This window comes from Ursus maritimus, unplaced genomic scaffold (assembly GCF_017311325.1).
Source record: "Ursus maritimus isolate PB19 unplaced genomic scaffold, ASM1731132v1 scaffold_22, whole genome shotgun sequence".
In the NCBI taxonomy this organism is placed as follows: Eukaryota; Metazoa; Chordata; class Mammalia; order Carnivora; family Ursidae; genus Ursus; species Ursus maritimus.
Window position 1 is genome coordinate 20116364 of NW_024424675.1, and position 18196 is coordinate 20134559.

Genomic DNA, 18196 nt, shown 5'->3' on the forward strand with positions numbered 1-18196 from the left:
GGCTGACCCGCTTCCCGCCATGACTGGCCCCAGAGGTTGAGCAAGGCCAGGGGACGCTCTCTCCCAGCTAGTTATCCCACCTGAGTCTTAGAAGAGAGATTGGATCTGAAGTTGTGGGAGAACCACGAGGAGCGTAAATCTTTCTGTGTGTGTGAGAAGGGCCAGGCTGCTTGAAACATTGTTGATGGCTTGACTGATTTTTTTTTTTCCCTTTATTCTGGCTTTTCTTAAGTTACAGAAGGAACCTTCTTATTATTATTATTACCAGTTGCCAATAGCTATTAAAGTTGTCTGTCAGCCACAGGATTTGACAAAGTATTCTCGTGCCAATCCCGTGAGGTGGTTACTGTCATTAGCCCTATTTTACGGATGAGGAGACTGAGGAGGGACGAGGTTGCCCAGCTAGGATTGGAACTGAGACCCCAGACGCTTCACTCCACCTTTCCTGCTCAGCCTTCCCCAAGGTAAGCATTTATGTGAAAATTGTGGCAAGCCTTCCACGCCTTTCTCTGTTGGCACACATGCCTGCCTCCGTATTCCCGGAGCCTCAAACGGTGCCAGATCATGACTGGAGCCCAACATTCAGTGACTGAAGAAATTAAGGAAACGGGAGGGGCAGCCCCGAGGTCTGCGCCCTTCCAGCTGGTCCCTGCCTTTGAGGGCCTGACAGAACACAAGCCGTAACGGAGGGCGCCTGGGTGGCTCAGTGGGATAAGCGGCTGCCTTTGGCTCAAGTCACAATCCCAGTGTCCTGGGATGGAGCCCTGCATCGGGCTCCCTGCTCAGCGAAGAGCGTGCTTCTCCCTCTCCTGCTGCTTCTCCATGCACTCGCTCTCTCTCTCGTCAAATAAATAAATGAAATCTTAAAAAGAAAGGTTATTTAAAGGCATAATGGAATTATGTGGTTCTAAATAACATTAGACCTACACAGGACACTAAAGCAGTTTGTAAAGGGATAGCAAGGGACAGAGCAGGTGCCATTTTAGAATGGTGGTTTAGGAAAACCTCTCTAAGGAAGTGACCGTTGGCAGACACCTGATAGAAGTAGAAAAGTCAGCCAAATGCCGCGGACAAAGGAGGCCAGAGTGGCTGCAGCCCAGGGAATGGGGGAAGAGAAGCAGGAGCCAGCGAGGGAGATGTGGTAGGCCGGTGCTGAGGCGGGAACTCGGGGGCCACGGTGAAGACTTGGCATTTATGGTGCCCTTGTGGGATCCCGAGCACACAGAAGGCAGCAAAGGAGCAGGGGAGCTGAGGCTCGCAGAGGTGGTTCCTCTGAGAACTGCCCCAAGGGAGAAGGCAGAGCTGGTGATGCTCCCGGCCCATCCCTGTATTTCAGGGGGAGGAGAATGCCCCAGGGGCAGCCGTGGGGGTGGTTCTGTGGGGAAATGGGGAGCTGTGGCCCAGGAGGGGAAGGTTGTGTGGAGTGGAGGAGTGTGGAAGGAAGGAAGCTGGGAGGGGCATGAGCTGGCTGTAGTGGGCTAGGAGAGGGTGAGTGGGGGATGAGGAGGGAGGGTGGGGCTGGGTGGCGGGCTCTGGCAGAGAATGCTGTGAACTGGTAGTTGTAGCAGGGGGAGGTGAGGCTCCTACAGGGTGCTTCACTTCAGAGGGCTGTGGACATGCTGAAAGACAGAGGCTCGAGGTGGGTGCCTCAAAGGAGGGCATATTCTGAGCAGGGGACCCAGGAAGGCCAGGGGCAGGCTCTGCAGCCAGCTTGCACTTGCCTCCCATCCTGGAATGGGTTTCACTGGGCTCCAGGAGGGGCATCCCCAAGGAAAACTGGAGCTCGCAACAACTATGTGGGAGAGACGGTTTGTGTCCATTTAGCGAACGGGAAGATTGGGCCCTGGAAGCTGTTCCATCCCAAATGAGTGAGATGGCCGGGATCCGAACCCCAGCAGCCTTGGGTTTGGGTATCCAAGCTCTTAACCCTTATACAGGTGTTCAAGCTTGACTGCACACTGGCATCCCCTGAAGGGCTGGTTAAAAAACTGGATGGCTGGACTCCAGCCCCAGAGAGGGGCCTCATGAATAAGTCTTGGGTAGGGCTCCATCATTTGCATCTCTAGCTGCGTCCCAGGCCATGCCGTTACTGTTGCTGGTCCAGGGACTGAGCACGCTTTGAGAACCACAACATTACACTATGCTGCCCCTAGACTGAGCACAAAGCTGAGGCCATTATAAAGGATTGGCATTCTGGCAAAGAATTCACAGATGGATTGAAGCTATTACCGAGAAAACTAAGCAAATAAGACACACAGTGATTATTAAAGCCAAGAAAACAAAAACGATTTATAAGAAAAACATTGTAATCATCATAAACTACAACATTTAACTGGAAATAATATTACATTGTCATTATAATGTAAAAACAGCACATTGATTTAACCAAAAATTATGCTATAATTATTTGGGGAAAATTGGAGAGGGTGTGTGTGTGTGTGTGTGTGTGTGTGTAGAGAAAGAGAGGAGAGAGAGAGGAAAACTAAATTCTTATTCTCCATAGCTGTAAGTTGATAGAAAAGCCTAAAATTAAAAAATCTTGGAAGTGCCACCATAATTGGGTTTGAAGAGACAACGACAGAATGAGTTACTGCTTCATGGATGAGCCTTGGAGGTGGCATTCTTATAAGCCTTGTCCTAGGATCTAGTTTGCAGTAGTAACTAACTCTTAACCATTATGAATACTTATTACTTGGATTAAAATCGATATTAAAAATAAAAGTGGGCATGGGATTTAGCCATCACTGAGGCCGCCTGTCCTCTTGGTGGCGCTGTTCAGCTTCTGGCTCTGACGCCCACCTGTTGTCCCACCCATATTATCTTAAGGCATCAGAAGAGCTGCAAAGTAGTTAAGTGCTCAAATTACCTCCTGGGGACCCTGCACTAGAGACATCCCATCCCTGGCAAGACTCAGCAAAGGCGGCCTCTTGTCTCTTTACCGAGGGTCCAAGTCACAGAAAACAAAGATGGAAGCCGACACCAGCATCCTGTTTCCCAAACTTAATGGATTGTTCTAATTTCACATGTTCCTCCTGTTGGCCACTGAAAAGGCTCAGAAATGCCAGCCTTTCTTCCTCTCCCATATGGGAATAGTATAAAAATTCTCTTGTCAGGCTATGTACCTGAACCTTTGCTGCAGAAAATTGGTTGCTAGGTTCTTAGGCGTTGTTTATGATTTTTTGGAAAGATAAAGGAATATAATGGAGAAGTAGCAGGGCAAAGTCCCTGATTCTGTTAACGACTGGGACATTCAAAATCAATGGTTGGGGAATCTGAAGTGTATACAGCCGCAAGGCGACAGACAAAGTACGCTCGCTGATCAAAGTGTAAGGGATACAGCCTTACAGGAAGGCAATTCGATCACTCATTGTTTATTAATAGAGTGAAAAAGTCATATACTTGGACCCAGCGATTCCATTTGTAGCACTTACCCTATAGAAATACTTCCTCAAGGGTGGAACAATATGTGTGCAATGAGGATTTTTATTGTGGTTATTTGTAATAGTAAAATATTAGACATACTCAGGTAGCAGACACAGGGGATTAGTTACATATGCATTTGAACATAATGTAACCCTCAAAAAGAAGGAATTAGCTCTGTATGTACTAGCAGGAACTAGTCACAACATACTGTCACGTAAAAAAAGGCAACAGTAAACCAGGATCTATAGTGTCACTTCATATTTCGTTTTAATATATATTTGTAAGTTCATAAATGCTAATCTTCTCTGAGTTGTTTTCTCTGTATCTGTCGCTATCCTCAGTGCTCTATTTAGACTTATTATTCCAATAAGCCTGGAGGGTGGGCTCCATCATCCCCATTTTCCATAGAAACGGAGGCACGGAGTCGCCTGGGTGGCTCCGTGGGGGTTAAGCGTCTGCCTTCCACTTGGCTGGGGTCGTGACCAGGGTCCTGGGATCAAGCCTCACGTAGGGCTCCCTGCTCAGTGGGGAGCCTGCTTCTCCCTCTCCCTCTCTCATAAATAAATAAATAAATAAATAAATAAACAAACAAACAAATAAATAAATAAATAAAAAATGTAAAGAAACTGAGGCATGGAGAGGTTATGTGATTTTCTCAAAGCCGTGACACTAAACAGGTGGAGCCTGATTTTAAACCCGGGCATATCTGATTTGTGGTCTTAAACTATCACGTGATATAGCCTGTGTACTTACATGCAAATTTCATGCATATATAAAGGAACATTTAGCTAAATAATACTCTAGATGCCAAGAATTCCCTTCAGGTGATTCTTTTACTTTCAACATTTTTGTATAATTTGAACTTCTAATGTTTGTCTTTCGGTTATTTTATTTTTTATTTTTATTTTTTAAAGATTTTATTTATTCATTTGACAGAGAGAGAGACAGCCAGTGAGAGAGAGAACAGAAGCAGGGGGAGTGGGAGAGGAAGAAGCAGGCTCCCAGTGGAGGAGCCTGATGTGGGACTCGATCCCAGGACTCCGGGATCACGCCCTGAGCCGAAGGCAGACGCTTAACGACTGAGCCACCCAGGCACCCCTGTCTTTCAGTTATTAATTATCTTAAAGATTTTATGTATTTATTTGTCAGAGAGAGAGCACAAGCAGGGGAGCAGCAGGCAGAGGGAGAAGCAGGCTCCCCGCTGAGCAAGAGGCCCAACGATGCAGGACTTGATCCCAGGACCCCGGGATCATGACCTGAGCCAAAGGCAGACGCTTAACCGACTGAGCCACCTGGGAGTCTTTGGTTATTAATTTTTAGGTACTTTTTTATAGAGAGGAAAAAACAGTAAAATTCAGTTAAAAATTAATGTGCAGTAATGTAGGCTGCATCTCATTGCTCATTTGCTCAATGAGTACTGATGAGCTCCTACTGTTTGCAAGCTCGGGGACTGAGACAAGTAACAGCCAGTTCCTATTATGAAGGAACTCATTGTGGAGACAGAAAGAAAGATGCAGTCTATGGTCTTTTTTTTAAATTGAGGTATAATTGACATGTAATATAATATTAGCTTCAGGTGTACAACATAAAGATTCCTTATTTGTATAAGGAAATGATCACCACCACAAGTCGAGTTAACATTATCATCATACATAGTTACAGAATTATTCTTCTTGTGATGAGAACTTTCAAGATTTACTAACTTTCAGATATGTAATACAGTATTATTTTTAAATTTTTTTTTAATTTTATTTATTTTTTTAAAGATTTTATTTATTTGGAGAGAGAGAGCGAGCACAAGCAGGGCGAGCAGCAGGCTGAGGGAGAAGCACGCTCCCTGCTGAGCAAGGAGCCTGATGTAGGACTCAATCCCAGTACCCTGAGCCGAAGGCAGACGCTTAACCAACTGAGCCACCCAGGTGTCCCATCAGATATGTAATATAGTATTATTAACTATAATCACCGTGCTGTACATTCTCTCCCCGTCACTTATTTATTTTATACCTGAGAATTTGTACCTTTGACCCCTTCACTCATGTCACCTGCCTGCCGGATTCTGGCAACCACGAATTTGTTCTCTGTATCTGTGACCTTGGGTTATTGGGGTGTTTTGTTTTTGTTCTGTTTTGTTTTTTTCTTTTTGTAGGTTCCACATGTAAGCGAGATCATACAGTATTTGTGTTTCTCTTTCTGGCTTATTTCACTTAGCATAATGCCTTCAAATTCCATGTTGTCACAAATGGGAAGACCTCATTCTTTTTATGGCTGAGTAAAATTCCCATCTATCTCCCTATCTGTCTATCTACCTATCTATAAAATATATGTATTCCTCTATGTAATATATATATTCCTCTCTCTCTCTCTATATATATATATATATTCATATATATGTGTATCACATTTTCTTTATCCATTCATCCACGGATGGACATGACACTAAAGTTGTTTCCATATCTTGGCTGTTGTAAATAACACTGCCATAAACATGGGGGTGCACATATCTTTTCGAGTTAGCATGTTAGTTTTCTTTGGATAAACGCACAGAAGTGGAATCGCTGGATCCTATGGTAGGTGTACATTGAATTTACTGAGAAACCTTTGTACTGTTTTCCACAGTGGTTATACCAATTCCAGTCTATAATTTTGCCCATCTCTATTGCACTGTAATTTTACTTTCGATTTTAGTTGGCCAGGGAGGAATGAGGCTGCCGCCTAGGTATCAAGCTCTAAGTGTCATCCATCCCAGCCACAGCTGGGAGCCAGGTGCTGTGCTGGGCCCAAACCCTACACATTGCCTTCCTCTCTTACAGAACTCATTATTAGTTCAGCCAACATTTACTGGGCACTTGGCCCTCTGTGTGATCTGGCGATCTGAAAGAGCAAGACAAGTTCCCTGCTGATAAAATCTCACTGCATTGGAGGAACACTGCCTCGTTTATAAATACAGTTCTCCATTGGTGAATGTAATGGTGATAACATTTAAGAAGCACTTACCAGGCACTGGTTCAAACACTTCATACATATACTAATTTATTGAGAGATACTACTATTATTTCTATCTTCCAGATGAGGCACAGAGAGGTTAGGCAACTTGCCCGAGATCACACAGCTAGGAAGTAGAAGATTAGGGAATTCCAATCCAGGTAAGTGCTTTGAGGAGCACAGCAAGAACTCAGCCGATGGTGGAGCAGTCATAAGAAAAATCATATTAACAACCATAACAGTACCTGTCGCAAATCACATGCAACTGTGTTGAGTTTTAAGTGCTTGCGTATCCTTCTCTCAGCATTTGGTAGTCCTAAATAGAAGGCGGCCCTCCCAGTTTTCACAATAAGAATATTGCAAAAAGGAAAATATCTGGGGGGGCGCAACTCGAATATATCGATTCTTCAGGCTGTAGATGAAATAATCCAATGTCTCTGTGTAATATTTAATTTATTATTTAAGGTACGCACACGCTTTCAAGATTAAGATATTATTTAAATAAATTTGAATATATTACGTCTTAATAAATAATGCCTTAATTGAGAAATACCGTTTTTTTTTCCACTCTCACATTTTACAAAACAATTTTGTTCTGTCTCTTCCTGTGCGTCTTTGATTTTATGATCGTTATTACTACGGGGGTGGTTTCCGGATCACCCAGCTCCCTTTCTAGATCACATAAATTTCACTCCTATTGAAGCTGTGTGTGATGCAGCACTGTTTAAGCCTGTATTGATTCTCTTGCTGAAAGATTTTAACCTCGAAGTCCCGCTTCACTTAATCTTAGGACACTATTGTTTTTCCGTTCGTCCTATTGGTTTATCTTTGCGATCACAACATCCTAGCATTTAATTTGTTGCTTTAAAGTCATCTTTAGAGGGCTGGGTTCATTATACAGGGTGTGAGGCCAACCCCCAGTATAACGGCTATGTCTGTATCAAAGATTGTTTGCCTTTTTGTTTTTTTTTCTGAAATCACTTCCATCCGGTGACTTCTATAAATTGGTCTTCCTCAAAGGATACTTTGTTGCTTAAAATCAAGTAATTGAGAGTCTAGGGAATACGTAACATTCTGTAAGCCTTTGTAAGAGCTTAAATATAAGGCAATTCTCACTTTATGCCATGGGGTAATTTTTTAGGGAAAAACACCCTGCCTTATGTCTACGTACGTACCACCATACTACATGTTAACCTCTCCTGTTAAACGTGGTGAACCTGTCTGTGCAAATCCGCGTGGTGCCACTATCCTTACTTAACACATGTGTAAATTGAGACTCAGAAGGTAATGTGACTTACCCAGGGTGCCTAGCAGATGGCAGAGCCGGAACACAACTCAAGTCCAAGTGTATCTGGTCCTCTCGCCCCCGCCTCTCCCATTAAATCGCTGGAAAAGTTTCTTTCTTTTTTTTTTTTTAAAGATTTTATTTATTTATTCGACAGAGATAGAGACAGCCAGCGAGAGAAGGAACACAAGCAGGGGGAGTGGGAGAGGAAGAAGCAGGCTCATAGCGGAGGAGCCTGATGTGGGGCTCGATCCCAGAACACCGGGATCACGCCCTGAGCCGAAGGCAGACGCTTAACCGCTGTGCCACCCAGGTGCCCCACTGGAAAAGTTTCTAAACCAACTTGCTAATTTAGATGACTGGCTCTGGTGAGTCTGTGGGGCTGTGTTGACAGAATGCTAACACTGATTAATTTATTATTCTTTTATTGCCTTCTGCTTGTATAGCTGTGTGCAGTATTTCATAAAGAGAGTGGCAGAGCAATTTGCAAATATAAAACCCAGATGCTTAATTTTAATTTCTGGGTTTCTGTTTCAAATCCATTGCAGAACAAGGCAGGTTATTTACTCTATAAATAAATGCTCCAGCATCTATGTCTAAAGATCCCCGGAAGCTGTTCTTAGGTCCTGAAATGATGTATTTACGTACATTTGTTTTGCTCCTGAAAGGCGACCCTCTCAGGTTTGAAGTGGGAAGTCAGTGGTGCCTGCCTTCTGAGTGCAAGGGTCCATTATAGTTGCGTGCTGGAGCTGGTTCCTCCGGGCCCACGAGAGCCGACGGCGCGCATCTCTCCCCAGCTCTGCTCAGTGACATCACATTGGCAGCTTGAAATTAGCCACGGTGGGAGAAGTTACCTTGCGGGAATGAGCAAATCTTACACATCAAGGCTCCTTCCACCCCCACATTTCTCCCCCAAATAAGTGACTCTCCCCATGCCATGGGAATAGTAAGAGTACTTCCCTTCTAGGTTATTCTGAAGATTTAGTGAGATAAAGCATGCAAAGCACAAGGCACTGCTTGTAGGTTTATTTAAATAAATGATGCATACTGAGACTTGGAAACAAACAAATGTTACAATGAGAAGTAAGTTTCCTTCTCAACCTGGACCTCCATTCCAATTCCTATCCTGAAAGGCAACCTGTTTCTCCGAATCCTTCCAGAGATATGTAAGCATATATATGTGTGTACCCGTGCTTGTATGTGTGTGTGTGTGTGTATGGTCTTCTGGACATATGTATATATTTTTAAACGGCAGCATATCATGACAGTATTTAGCCCCTAGGCACATATGTATCGTGTGTATATATCATATGAATTACATACACATATCGTATATATGTATATGAGAAAGGGAGCTCTACAGACATACATATATCTATCTCTATCCATCATCGTCATCATCCTCCTCGTCATCTATCCACGATAGATAAACTGGCTCATAGATCTAGCTGATTTTTTTGTTTGTTTTTTTCTTTTCTTTTTTTTTTTTAAAGATTTTATTTATTTATTTGAGAAAGAGAGAATGAGTGGGGAGAGGGGCAGAGGGAGAGGGAGAAGCAGACTCCCCGCTGAGCAGGGAAGCTGATGTGGGAATCGATCCCAGGACTCTGGGATCATGACCTGAGCCGAAAGCAGACACTTAACCAACTGAGCCAACCAGGCACCCTAGATCTAGCTTATTTTTCAGGACTGCCCATTATTCCATTTGTGGATGCACCACGGTTTATATAACGAGCCCCCTGTGGGTGACTTCTAGGTTGTTTCCCACCTCTTGCCAGTACAAACAATGAGCATCGAACAACCTGTCTTTTGCACATAAACATGAGTGTATTTATAGGCTGATTTCCTGGAAATGGAGCTATTCGGTCAAAGGGCATAGGCATCTTAAATTCTGATTTGATTATCAAATTGCCCTTCACGGGAGTCCAATTTACTCTCCAACCTACGGCGTAGGGGGGTCAGTGAGTCCTTACAGCCTCGGGACATTGTCCAGCTTTTTGATCTGTGCCATCTGACAGTCCTTGGCCCCCGGATAGGTAAATGACCCTCATGATTATTATTGGTGGAGAAACCCAGGTCCAGGGAGGAAAGGGACTTGCCTGTCCTCACCCACATCCAGGCTTCTGCATGCAAGAGGAAGAACGGATGGGTCCGGGTTGTACTGACGCCACGGGCCCCGCCAGGAAGTAGGGAGCGACCCTTGAGCACAGAGTTCTGTGAACTCTGCGTTGCAAGCTTTTTATCATCCCTGTTTTTCTTGAGTGAGATTTCTCGGGAACACTAAGGATCAAGAGAGTGAGAAGCTCTTGTGCTCTGGGAGGCTTCGGTACACCCCGTTCCCTATCGCTGAACAGAATCAGTTTTCTGAAAGACAGACTTTGTCATCTCATTCTTCTCTTTAAAACTTTCTGTGACCCCACCTTCCTCAAAGTTCCTGGCTTGGCAGCACCAGCGGCACCTGGGAACTGATGGGCAATGTGCATTTTCGGGCCCCACTGTTGACTTGCTGAATCAGACTCCCTAGAGGTGGGGCTCAGCACTCGGGCTTCAACAAAGCCGTCGGGTGATGCGGATGGGCTCCAGTTTGGGCCCCACTGACTTACAGCATGAAGTGGCCCCTCTTCATCCTATGCTCCCCACTCACCTTTCCTGTTCCCTCCCGCAACTTCTAAACACACCTAGCTACTGGCTTCTCAAACCTCCCTGTACTTTCTCACTTCTGTGCTGGGGGACAGAAACCCCTAGCTGTCCCCCAATTTCTATAGAGCAATGGAAGCTCGCATTTGACACCCCATTTCCCAGCCTCCCTTGCAACTGTGTTCTGGCCCATGGGATGGGAGCAGAAGTGGAGCGTGCAACTTCCTACTCATGCCCCCGGAAGGAAGGAACATGTCTGCCCCCCACTTGCCCATTTCCACTGGCTGGAATACAGACATGGTGGTCTGGAACCACGCAAACTGACGAGGGCCGGGCCTCAGGTACAGTGGGGCATCAGGAGGGAGGGGGCCTGGGTCCCTGACGCTGTGGGGTCGCCACGGGGGCCCTAGACCACGTAAGCCTGGACTGTGATAAAAGAAAGAAACTTCCATTTTACTAGGCCCCTGTTACCTGAGGTCTGTGTGAACACAACTGACTCTCTTCCCTAACATGCTACCTTCCGGTGTGCTGATCCCCCGTCTGCCTGGCAACAGCCCTCTCCTGCCTTTTAAGGACAAAATCAAATGTACCTCCTTTCCCTGATCCTAGGAGAGTTGATTTCTCTCTCCACCTCAGAGCCCTGGTTGCTGGCTAGCTTAGAGTCAAGTCATCTCCCCACTGGAGCAGGAGCTCCTCGGCGGGGGAGGCGGGGGTGGGGTGGGGCATGAGCTTTGTCATGGTGGAATATTCCACAGGTCTGGCTCAGTGTCTGACGCAGGGTGGATTCTAGCGAACATTTTCAGTGGCAACTTTACATCAGCTTTGGCTGTTTTTCTGGGCTCCCTGCTAAATTGTGCTTTGGTGAATTCTTTGGATGAGAAATGAGAATCAATTTTGTGATCTGGAATGGTGGTTAGAACTGTTTTTCTCTTCCCAGAATGGCTGTGGACCAAGTGGACTGAGACTGGCCACCAGTGGGTGCTTTGGGGGATGACCCGGGGGTTAGGTGTAGGAGGATAATAAAGCAGGAGAAAGAATTCACTATATCCCTTCACAACCCCTGAAGCCCCCATCTCCCCACCGCGTTTGTTCTGAACGGTGCGGAGAGGCCTCAAGGTTAAGACTTGTGAGAGATGGGGACACAGTGAGACCTTTCTCAAAAGGCCACTCAGTCATTGCAAACCCATGTTTCATGCCCCAGGAGCCTCCCGGTTTCTCAGAACAATATTTGTTCTTTGGGACCGAGCTATGGCAGAACACTCTGACCTTTATTCTGACTGAGAACTCAAAAGTCTAAAGCCTATATTGTCAATCAGTTTGGTGATCTCTCTCTCTCTCTCTCTCTCTCTCTCTCTCTCACTCTCTCCAAGGGCTAACAAGTTGTTAATATTCCATTGGTTCATCAAATATTTATCGGGTATCAGCTTTTTGCCAGGCACTGTATAAGGTGCTTGGAATACAAAGACGAAAAAGATGTCCTCCCCGTCCTCACTCAGTAAGTGCAGGTGCAAGTGTGTGAAAGAATGATCACAATAACGCAAGAATTTCCCAAGTGTGGTCCCAGGACAGCGGAGGGGGGCGGGCTGAGACCTTTGAGGGGATCCATGAGGCCAAAACTGTTTTCAGAATAACACTAAGACATTATTTGCCCTTTTCATTCTAAATTTTTCATGTGTGTACGGTGGAATTTTCCAGAGACTGCATGATGTCTGTTATCACAACATATTATAATGCAGAAGCAGACAGGAGAATCAGTTGTCTGTGAAGCCAGACATTAAAGAGAATTTGTAAATTTGTAAAAGAGTGTCACTCTTCTCACGATTTTTCAAAAAATGCATTTCATACAAAAATGATTTGTCTATATTAGCCCAAGAGGGGCTTATTATTGTTTTAAAGGTAATAAATACCAAAAAAAAATCTCCATTTTAATTTCTAACATAGCAAATACCAATTAATAGGGCTCACAGAAACGAAATCTCTTTGCAGTCCTCAATAATTTTTTTTTTCAAGTTTTCACTTTGCGATCATGGTAGGTTCACATGGGGCTGTAAGAAAGACTGCAGAGAGAGTCTGTCTACTCTTCACCCAGTTTGCCCTGATGGCAAACATCCTGTGTAACTTCAGTGCAACCAGGAGATTGGTGATGATACAATCCAACTCCATTATCCAGACTCCATCTCTTGCGTGTATATGCGTGTGTGTGCGCATGTGTGTTTAATTTACTCCACTTTATCCCATGCATAGATTTGTGTGTCCACCGCCACAGTCAAGATGTACAACAATTCCATCACAAGGGTCTCTCCTACTACCCGCTTGTCCCCACAGCCACCTCCCTCCCTCTCCCTTCCCGAACCCCTGTTCTCCCTCTCTATAATTTTGTCATCAAGAATGTTCTAGAAATGGAATAATACGCTATGTAACCTCTTGAGATGGGCTTTTCCACTCAGTATGATTCCCTTGAGACCACCCCAGGTGTTGTGTGTATCCAGAGTGCACCCCTTCCTTTGGCTGCATGGTGTCTCATGGTGTGGACGCACTGCGGTTTACTGAATGGTTCCCCTGGGGAAGGACATTTGGATCGTTTCTGATTCTTCACTATTGCAAGCACAGTTGCTATTGGCACTCATGTACAGGTTTTTGAGTGAACAGAAGTTTTTCCTTGTCTGGGGGTAAATGCCCCCAAATACAATTGCTGGGTAGTATAGTAAGCATATTTCATTTTGTAAGAAGCCATCACAATTTTTTTTTTTCTGAGTGGCTGTATCAATTTACATTCCAGCCTATGAGTGATCGAGTTTCTCCGCATCTCCACCAGCATTTGGTGTTATCGCTGTGTTTTATCTTAGCCATTCTGATAGTTGGGTAGTGATAACTCATTATGATTTGAATTTGCATTTCCTGATGGCTAATGATGTTGAAAATATTTTTATGTGCTTACTTGCCATCTGTATATCCTTTTCAGTGCAATGTCTGTTCATGTTCTTTGCCCATTTTCTAATTGGATTGTTTGTTCTCACTCTTGGGTCTGGAGAGTTCTTTACCTATTCTCCATACCAGTCCTTTGTCAGATATGTGGTTTGCAAATATTTTCTCCCACTGCTTTTGTCCTCTTTACAGGGCTTTTCTTGGAGCAAAAGATTTTCATTTTGCATTATCCAACGTATTATCATTTTTAAATGAATCATGCTTTTACTATGAACTTTTCGCCCAGCCCTAGGTCACAAAGATTTTTTTTTAAGTTTTTTTTCCCCCAGAAGTTGTATAGTGTTGGGGCACCTGGGTGGCTCATTTGGTTGAGTGGCTGACTCTTATTTCAGCTGGGGTTATGATCTTAGGGTCCTGGGATCAAGTCCTGCGTCAGGCTCTGCCCTTAGTGGGGAGTCTGCTTGAGGATTCTCTTTCTCCCTTTCCCTCTGCCCCTCCCCCTGCTCTCTATATCTCTCTCCCTCTCAAATAAATAGATCTTTAAAAAATTTTGTGTAGTGTTCATTCTACAACTAATCCTTTTTTGATGAAAAATTTTGAGTTAATTTTTGTATAAACTGTGAGGTTTAGTCAAGGTTCATTTACCTCTGAATGTCAATAATTTCTAGGGGATCCCGGGACCAAAGATTTGAGAACTTCTATAATAAACTACACGAGGTACTCTAAGACAGGGATGTGCAAAGTGCTACGGAAAGGTTAACTTTGAGTGAGGCGGTTCTTGAAGACTTCCCAGAGGAGGTGACATGTAAGTTCTGCTTTGGAGGATGAATAGGCTTTACCAAGCAGAGAAGAAACCTTGTTTTCTTTTCTGTCTTCCATAGCCAGTGATATTCTCAGTGATGAGGAGAACAAAGAGAAGGACCTAAGGAGTCAGGCAGACCATAGTTGAAATCCTTAATTAGCTAAGTTTCTGACTTTTCCTAAGCCTCAGTTTTCTTATCTGTAAGATGGGGGGAATAATTCTTTCTTTTCAAGGAAACTGTGAGGGTTAAATAAGTACCTAACCTGGCCAGCAGGGTACCTGACGCATGGAAGGCACCCAATGAATGACTTTCTCTCCCCGTGTCACGATTTCCTTTACATTTTATCTGTGTTACGGAGTTAGACCTTTCCTCTGATGGTCAGCCTCTATTGGTTTCATTCTTTTTCCCCCACCTTGCTCTAGATGAGTAGTTCTCAGACTTTACGTATCAGCTGTCATAGAGCTGATACTCACTATTTAGTCCTGGAGGGCTTTAAAACACACATTGCGGAACTTCAGATGCGGTAGGTCTGGGGTAGGGCCTGGGAATTTGCATTTCTTTTTTGGGGGGCGGTTGTTGCATTTCTTACAAGTTTCCAGGTGATGCTGTTGCTGCTGGTCTGGAGAACACACTTTGAGAACCACCGCCGTAGGTATTCCCAGTAATTGACTTGATAAATTGTATGGAAGGACTCAAAACATTCGTGTTCTCCATGTAAATTGGTTTTCAAGGAATGGCTTCTTGTGTTTGGTTTTCAAAATCCATAGGAAACTCAATGGGGAGACTTCTGGTTTTAAGATGGCTAAGTTTCGTTTTTGTTTTTAATTGTGGTAAAAAACCACCTCACACTACACGTACCGTCTTTACCATGCATGAGTGTGTATTTCAGTAGTACTCAGTGTATTCAAGGATGGCTGGGTTTTCCTTCTATCTTGTTCTCTTCTCATTGAATCCACTTCAGACAAGAAGAGCATGCAAACACCACTTCCGTCTTTGATGAGACCAGGAGACAGCTGTAACTGTGAAACACAATCGATGAAGACAGAAACTGGGTTGGGGAATGACAAAAGATTTGGCCGAGTGGAGGAGGGTCCACCATCCTGCCTAAGGAGGGGCGTATATTGATGGACAGCCCATTCACCCCAGAATCTCAGAAGGCTCTGGAATTGGCAGAACCAGGTTTTGCAGGAAGTGGAGGTAAGGGAGGGCGCCCAAAACAAGAGGACCGACTGAAATTCTGTGTCATGGGGCGCTTTGACCCCATGTCGGCAGGTGCTTCTTTCCTCAGGGGTTTAATCTCTGGAAAATTTTAACCAGAGAGGTTCCAGCTTTCGGGACCATAGTCCCAGCATACGGGAAGAGGGGGAGAGGGTGCTGAACTAGACATAGGGGTTACCTATAAAGCTTCATTCTGAAGGATGACACCCCCAGCCCTTCCCAGCTGAGCTCCAGAATATTTGCATCTAGGCTCATTCAGCAACACCCCCTGCTCCTCTCCTGCCCCAAGCAGTGGCTTAGAGCATCCTTTTATGAAGAAACCCAACTGCCCCTGAGAAAAGAACTGTAATCATGGCATCTGGGGCTTCTCATGGGGTCTAGCTGGACACTCTGTTCCCCTATAGTGAAACATATCTGTTGTCAAACTTTCTCCATGCTTGTAAAGCTTCTGGTCAGCTTTTACTTGTCTCCCTTTGAAATAAAAATGTTTAGTCACTACGTTTTCCAGCGAATGAGAGAGAGGCAAGAACATGTTGCAGAGGCAAGGTTTAGCTGCAGTGGTCTCTTTGGCCTTCTCTGGGCTTGTTTGGGCATCTGCTTCTGAAGGGTTGACTTACGGAAAGGATCCTTAACCTGGGATCCCTGCTGTCCTTGACAGTGGGTGCCAGTTTCGGCATAGGTGTGCATATGGGCTGGTGACTTGGGTAGAACGAATGCATCAGATTCTCGGGGGGGGTGGGGAGTGTGAGATGCACTAAAGGCTGGGTCACTTATTGGATAGATTTCTAAGCTCTCACCTGGGCTTCCTCCCTGTATGTATTTTCCTTCTTACACCTCTGGGCTCTGCACACACAGGTACTTTGACTGGGAGCACCTTTCCCTTGTTGGTAGAGTAATTCCCACTCCTCCTTCCAGACTCATCTGACATACAGTTTTCTAGGAAGTCGTCCCTGACTGCCAACCTCCTGTCTGGGTTGGGTGACCCCCTTGGTGCTTCCCCAAACTTCTGCACACCTCCCTCATCTCCTTTGGTGGGATACCTCTACTGCCTCTGGATGCAAAAGCCCCTTTTCTCCCAATAGCCTGGTTGGAGAGCTGAGTAATAATCTCCCAGCAGCACCTGCTTGCCCAGTCTCAGGATAAAGTGCTTGTTAATTGGGCTGAGAGCTGGACTAGGTAGGTGCTTGGGAGTAAATCAGCTCACGCCTTTGAATTACACTTCAAAGCTCAGCAGAAGGCAGAGTGAGCTGACTGGAGAAAGAAAGGGGAAGACAGGGCAATCACTGAAACCCTTTTTGCCTCTGTCCTTAGGTTACCTACTAGGGCTGGGTTTACTGAGGCTCTTCTGAATACTGTGAACTTGAACCTGAACTTGGGAAAGGGAAGGTGAGGTCAGGGCAACACCTTGACCATCTGATTCAGCACCAGATGCTAGTATCTGCCAGGAGAAGGGTGCGAATGAAGTACTTAAGTTGGTCCAGCCCTAACCCACGTGATATGTGGAAGAGACATTATTCGGAATATTCAGAAGCCACCTTGCATCTGAACCGCAATGCTCTATTTGAAGAATTCCTCATGTTATGTGTCTTGATGGGAGGCAGACACCACTTCATTTCTGTTACAGGGTTTTCGATCTGTAACATTTCTTTTTCATTCTTTCTTAGAATGTCCGTCTCTCTGCTTACACGGCCCATCTGTTCTTGCATGTGGCCTACTTTTTCATGAGTGCCTTTAGCATAGTAATCATAGTTATTTGAAATTCCCAGTCTGATCTTCAACATCCTACTGTGTCTGAGTCTGGTTCTGATGTTTTCTCTGTCTTCAAACTGTGTTTTTGCCTTTTAGTATGCCTTATGATTTTTTGTTGTTGTTGAAAGCCAGGCGGATAGAAAATTCCAGTAAATAGGCCTTTAGTGATGTGGTGGTAAAGTGTAGGGGAGGGCAAGCATGCTATCGTCCTGCGATTAGGTCTCAGTCTTCTAATGAGGCTGTGTGTCTAGGCTGTGGACTTCACAAGCATTTCTCAGTTTCTCCCTCCTGTGCGTGGGACAAGATGGCTAGAGAGTGTTGGAGTTGGGTATTTGCTTTGCCTAGGTCAGTTAGGATCTGATAAAACCCCAATAGGTTAAGTTCTGGTAAAATAGTTTCTCCTGAGGGCAGGCACTGGTAAGAAGAGAGTGCTTTCTTGTATTTCCTCTTGCCCTGGGAGAGGCGTGAAGCGGTCTTCCTCCCATATTCACTGAAATTCCAATATTCACTGTGAGAACCTGGTCAAGCTCCTGGAGGAAAACCTCATAAAAGTCTGGGTGTTCCCCATGACTGGGGGCCCCTAGAGGCTATATCTCTCAGTGTTATTCACACTGAGCCTCCTGCAACTTGCCAGTTGTTGCTCAGGTGTGCCTCCCCCGGTACTGGTTCCCGTGGAGGTCTCTGCTCCTGCAAATTGTGATTCTCCGTATCTGCCTGTCTGTCTAATCTTAGGGGCAGCCGTCTGCCCTGGGACCTCATTTCTCTTATAGACCCAAGAAGAGTTGTTGATTTTTCAGTTTGTTCAGCTCTGTCCTTGTTGTCAGGACAGAATGATGACTTCCAAGTTCCTTACATGCTAGACTGAAAACTGAATGTTGGGGATTTTTTTTTTTTTTACATTTTTTTCTCATTATAGTAAAATATCCATAACATAAAATGTATCATTTTAACCATCCTTAAGTATTCAGTTCTTTTTTTTTTTTTAAAGATTTTATTTATTTATTTGACAGAGGGAGACAGCCAGCGAGAGAGGGAACACAAGCAGGGGGAGTGGGAGAGGAAGAAGCAGGCTCCTAGTGGAGAAGCCTGATGTGGGGCTCGATCCCAGAACACTGGGATCACACCCTGAGCCGAAGGCAGACACTTAACGACTGCGCCACCCAGGTGCCCCTAA